Below are 6,289 nucleotides of genomic sequence, written 5' to 3'. Positions count from 1 at the left end.
TTTCCAGGCTTATTTCTGTTGACCGCATTGGTACCCGGAGAGGGTGCTTACCGACCAGGGTCCGGCCTTTGAAGCAGAGGTATTCCAGGAATTCTGCCAGTTGTACGGCTGCAAGAAAATCCGGACCACGCCTTACCACGCCCAAACCAATGGCATTTGTGAAAAGATGAACCACTTGGTCCTGGGCCTCCTCAAGACGTTACCACTGGAAGAGCGGAACCTGTGGCTGGAGAAGCTACCTGACCTGGTCGATATGTACAACAACATCCCTTCCAGCTCTACGAAATGCACTCCAGCATACCTGATGAGAGCTCGTCCCGGCCGGCTACCAGTGGATCTGGAAATGGGCTTGGAAGCTTCAGAAGCACTCCTGTCGACAGCTGAATGGGACACTCGGCGGAGGACACAGTACCGACAGGTCCAGGAGTATGTTGAAAAGAACTTGTGCCAGAGTCGGGGACAACAGGAGCAGTGCTTCAACAAGAAGGCGCCTGCCGGTTCCTTCCAACCTGGGGATGTAGTGCTGAAGCGGAAAAGAAGGGCCCACAAGCTGGATGATCAATGGGAAAAAACCCCGTATGTAGTCCAGCCCACAGGATGGGAGAATGGGAAGGCCTACCAGATCAGCCGTGACCAGGGGGGGACTTTGGCCACGGTTTCCCGAGACCACCTGAAGAAGTGCCCACCAGCATTGAGAGTAGCGGATGAGGCTCCAGTTCCCAGTCCAGTGGAGAAGGAAAAAGAGGTAATCCACACCATGATGGGTGATTTTCCAGCAGACTGGCCTACACAGAACGGTGCGGTGATCCTTCCAGTGATACTGTTCCCACAACCCGTGGATGAAGAAATGATGGAAACGGTTAACCGCGAGCCAGTGCCCAGGGATGTACCTGTACCCAGCTCCCCTACGCCTCCGCCTGCCCCACATGATAGCAGGGAGGAGGAACTGACTGTTCCCTCTGCCCCACTGCCTGTCACCACTGACACCGGACCCCGAAGGTCCACTCGCCCCAACCTAGGTAGACCCCCACTTAGGTACAGGGAAACTACTCTTTAAAAGGGGGGGCTTTATGTGTTGAGTGTACCAGTTTGAAAGTTTTAAATGATAAGTAAAGATGATCAACCAAAGAAGTTTACCTGATTGAACCGTGATTAAACCGGCCGTTGCCGGCAACTGTTGTCCCCGTAGGGACTGTGCAACCATTGCGTAAGGAACTGCTTACGGACAAGCCCGAGAACTTGCAGGGCAACCACAAACTTAGTGCAATGTAAATAAAAATGTTTGTTGGCTTGACACCGTTACCGCCTCCGGAGAGGCTGATTTGGGAGGATGGGCCTGGAGGAAAGGGATAGCCTAGGCCCGCCACTACCGTAACCGGTGGCGATCCTCCGGGGGTTCAGGGGTCTCCTTGGACGTGGGCCCCCTGAAAGAGACAGAACCCGCTCGGGCACCTTGGTGCTGGACTGGGGTCAAGGGGTGCTGCCCGCTTCTTAGGGGCAGCATCAGGGCCAGGTTGTTTGGGTGGGAGAAGAGCGGAAGCTGTACCGTTGTAAAATGTTTATGATGCTTTTACATGTTTTACCGTTTTATTCTTTTTCAGTTGTGAAAATAAAACCGCTGATGGACGGGCAGCCCGCGGACGGTCTGCATTTTACTATAGGGGAATGTGGCGCCCTGGACAAGCCAGGTCGTCACAGGTACTACACCAACACACTCTACACTCCGGCTAGGCACACCGAAGCTAAACACAAATCCTAGTTGCCTTCCTCCAGGGGCTGATGTCCACACCAGGGGGTGGGCCAGGCGGTTGATCCCACCCACCGAGGAGTTCACAGTCCTGGAGGCGGGAAAAGGAGTCAGATTAGAGATCAGTTTTGGAGTTAGAGAAGTGAAGAGGAAAGGAGACTGACCGTGTCCGGGTGTGTGGCCCGGGCACTCAGCAAGGTTGGCAGATGGTGGTGACCTTCTGCAGGAGAGGCTGATTGGAGTGAACCGTACGGACCGGGGATGGGCGGTGGCCCGCCGGTACCAGATTGGGGAGTGAAGAGAAGCCAGCACCATCCGGCAGGGCCTACGGACCCCGACCAGGCTAGGAGTCGCCGTAAAACCGGTCAAATCCGTTAGCGACAGGAACCTCCAGGGTTTCCCAGCAGTCAAGACCCGATTGAAGGCAACAGCTCACACCGTAGAGGGAAGCACAGTCACCGCCAAGGCTACAGTTCCCAGGGCCAGAGCCTGCGGGCAAAAGGGGCTCCCTCAGCATCCATCCAAGCTGGGGAGCGGGTTACCGGTGGGAAGCCCGCTAGATTTTGGGGGAATAAAAGGGGTCCAACACCACATCCCCACAGGTGCACACCCACCCATCAAAGAGAGCTATAAGCCAATACCACCTTCACATTGCCAGTGTACCAAGGACATGTTGAGCAACATGAAGGCGGCTGGGGTTATCCGTGACAGTTGTAGCCTTTGGGCAGCTCTGTTGATCCTGTTAAAAAAGAAGGACGGCACCACTCCCCGTATAGAGGAATCGCTAGCTGCATTGAGAACTGCAAATTATTTTTCTACCCTTGATCTCACTAGTCACTATTGGCAAGTGTCCGTTGCTGAGGCAGACCGGGAGAAGACCGCCTTCGCCACCCCTATGGGTCTCTGCGAGTTCAAAAGCATGCCCTTCGAGCTGTGCAATGCGCCAGGAACCTTCCAGAGGCTGATGGAATGCTGCTTGGGACAAGATTTTAGGGTGTATAAAAAGGGAGATTAGATCCCGTGATCCCAACGTATTGTTACACCTCTATAAATCACTTGTAAGGCTACATCTGGAATATGGGAACCAGTTTTGGGCTCCACATTTTAATAAGGACATTCAGAAGTTAGAGTCAGTTAAAAGGTGGGCAACTAGACTACTACAAGGAATGGAAGGCCTCCCATATGATGACAAGTTGAAAAAGTTATTAAGTGATTATTGGCTGCAATGGGGCTTTCTGGCTGGTGCCAGCCTCTCTTCTTAGCACACAGGAACCACAATCCCTACAGCATGCTTCAATGGATTCTCTCATCCCAGCCCAGTAAAACTACATATTTTACACAGTCATAAGCAGTTAAAAGGGATCTATTCTATTCAATTGCAAATGATCTAGATAAGACTGAGAATAAGATACTGCACGGGACATAGCAGAGTTGGTCAAGTTGAGTGGAGATGAGTTTGCTATTTAGCACAGCTTTTTGCATCAATAAAGCAAGTAAAAGGTGTGAAAGATAAAAAAAAGGGTGAAAGTGTGAAAAGTGAATTGGCCAAATTGAGGTGCATATAAAGTTTTTGCTTTCTTTCAATTCACTAATGGAGCTCATTTGAATCAGGTGAATTGAGTTCTGCTTTTGGAAACTGGGTTAAGAAGGGGTGCACCGGTCCTGGAGGTACTGCAATACCAGGTCAATGCGTGCAGTGGACAGAGCAAGATTTTTTCCATCTCCTTGTTCTAAAAATCCATTTAATATATGGTCCCCAGAGAGGGGACGTATCAGATATTAAACTGATAAGAACAGATTTAATTTTTTTTTTTTTCTGTTTATCAGTAGGACTTCAAAATAACAAAGGTGATCGCCTCCCGTTGCCTGGGAACCGTCCAGGCACAAGAGGGCTATGTGTCACCAGAAGGCGCACACACTTCCTCAAGGCCGGCAGACGTGCAATCCCAGGCACCTTCCAGTACCGACCAAGGTAGCGTCCTCCGAAACTACACTTGATCTTAGCCAAAAGGCCGAGAAGCTATAACCCGAATTGGTTACGGCCTTGAGTGGCACCCTGGCCTATACCGGACACATCTTAGGGAGAGGGAGACAAACCCATGCCTACAGAAGACATTTTGTCACCCAAGCCAACCCTTGAAAAGGCTGTTTTGCAGAGCAAAAACAAGAAGAATGGTGCTTTTTGCAGCCGCCGCCCACTGCAATGAATCTGAATAACTCCTCCTTTTGGACACAAGCACCTCCCCTCCCCCTTGCAGTCTTTCCAATTCATAATACAAAAAGACGGACGGACAGGACAGGACAGGACAGGCTGCCTGACTTTCCGTCACTGCCACCCTTTGCCATCCTTGCCCGTAGAAAGCCCTTTCATCATCCCCAAACCCTAATCTTTTCCCTTCCCTTCCCAGATGCGTCTCACTCCCTTTCATTAGGAAGTGAGCGCAGCCTTTTCTCCGTTCTGCACATGCGCGACGTTAAACACAAATGCGCAGGCGTGCGTTCCATTACCCTCACTGCATTCCACTCCCATACAGGAAGTGGGCGCAGCTATTACTACGGTCGCACATAAAAGAACCCACGGCCACCACTGCACATAGCTGACTCCACCACAGGACACCCACTTCTACACCAACGCAGGTAAGACAGGATCGGCACCTCTATGCTCCCGTTACAATCAGGCTCAGTCACCATGTGATAACGCTCTCAACTCTTTAGTTGCAGGCTCCCCTTGCTTCACCTCCACTGGCTGTGCTGCCATTTCCTCTCCCACCTGGAAGGTATACTTTATTCCACTATTTTCCTGTTTCTCTCTTCCCCCTTTTCCCATAACCTACTTTTATCTGCATTTGTGGGGTATCTATATGCTATTTACATCATAGTTTTATTCATTAATAAGGAAGGGAAGAGTGCCCATGAGAGTGTTGAACTGCGGAGAGCAAGAGATTAAGCTGCTCCGATTTGCCACCATTGATAAGCTGTTCTCAGTAGATACACATGCTATCCAAACAGCAGCATCCACCATTGCTTCAGCCCACCCATTCAGTGACAGCTCACCAAGTCAGCCAGAGGAGTGGTGTAAGGAATTACACGTAGGCACTGACTCCACACCTTCACATCACAAGAAGGGGGTCTACAGGCTAGTGCAAGAATACGAGCAAGTCTTCAGCAAACATCCGCTAGACTTTTGAAGAATAAAAGGGGTCAAACACTACATCCCCACAAGTGCACACCCACCCATCAAAGAGAGATATAAGCCAAAACTACCTGCACATTACCAATGTACCAAGGACATGTTGAGCAACATGAAGGAGGCTGGGGTTATCCGTGACAGTTGTAGCCTCTGGGCAGCTCCGTTGGTCCTGTTAAAGAAGAAGGACAGCACCACTCCCCTGTATTGAGGAATAGCTAGCTGCATTGAGAACTGCAAATTATTTTTCTACCCTTGATCTCACTAGTCGCTATTGGCAAGTGTCCGTTGCTGAGGCAGACCGGGAGAAGACCGCCTTTGCCACCCCGATGGGTCTCTGCGAGTTCAAAAGCATGCCCTTCGAGCTGTGCAATTTGCCAGGAACCTTCCAGAGGCTGATGGAATGCTGCTTGGGACACCGAAACTTTGAAACGGTACTGCTATACCTTTATGATGTTATTGTTTATTCTAAAGCAAACAAGATTTTAGGGTGTATAAAAAGGGAGATTAGATCCGGTGATCCCAACGTATTGTTACCCCTCTATAAATCACTTGTAAGGCCACATCTGGAATATGGGGTAAAGTCCTGAGCAGGTTGATAACCATTGGTTTGAGCATGGTAGGGTGTAGTGCGCATCTTCCTGCATCGGTAAAAGCTGCAGAAGTCCTTGAAGATTTCCGCTTCAAAGGCTGTGCCTTGATCTGTGAGGACTCTCTCTGAGTAGCCATGAGGTCTGCATAAGTGTGCTTGGAAGACCTTCGCTGCAGTATGGGCCATTAGATCTTTGACTTGTACCACAACCATAAATCTCGAGTAGTTGTCTACCATCGTAAGTGCATACGTGAGCTCGCCTCGATATTCTGCAACAAAACTCCCTTTTTCGATTTCAGTTTCAGCAAACACTCCTCTTCCTGTAGAAAATATTTATCATTACCTAAGACAGTCATTCTAATGCATGACAATATTAAGGCAATTTAGTTAAAACTTGTTTTAACTCACCTTTAAGGGGATTGATGTATTTCATGGTCAATCCAGGTTTGTCAGTGATGGCACTGACATAATGTATGGCGTCTTTTTCGGGCGTTATCCTTTGCCTTTTCATTGTGAAAATCCAGTTGCCTATATCAAAGCAAATTCTACTACTTGTAAAGTATGCAGAAAATGAAATGTAGAACATATAACATCAACTGCTTAGGAACGCATCATAGGTTAGTACTTAAAAGGATATTGTCATGTTCTAGTCATAATGCAAGCTGGACATTTTTCATGTTACCCTGTAATCGCCGGCCTGTTCTAATGCTCACAAGCCAAGATATAGGCTCAGCTGCTAAGGCTTCCCTCTGCCTTCTGAATG

The 6,289-nt window shown here is 49.3% G+C and overlaps 1 pseudogene; it reads right to left on the bottom strand.

Moving 5' to 3' along the window:
* Positions 1–3,393: 3,393 nt before the first annotated feature.
* Positions 3,394–3,600, bottom strand: LOC142286624 (U2 spliceosomal RNA; annotated as a pseudogene).
* Between the last annotated feature and the right edge of the window lie 2,689 nt (positions 3,601–6,289).

The sequence above is a fragment of the Anomaloglossus baeobatrachus genome, unplaced genomic scaffold, assembly GCF_048569485.1.
Source record: "Anomaloglossus baeobatrachus isolate aAnoBae1 unplaced genomic scaffold, aAnoBae1.hap1 Scaffold_67, whole genome shotgun sequence".
Classification (NCBI taxonomy): domain Eukaryota; kingdom Metazoa; phylum Chordata; class Amphibia; order Anura; family Aromobatidae; genus Anomaloglossus; species Anomaloglossus baeobatrachus.
The sequence above is the reverse complement of the archived record's forward strand: the minus strand, read 5'-3'. Positions and strand labels throughout refer to the sequence as shown.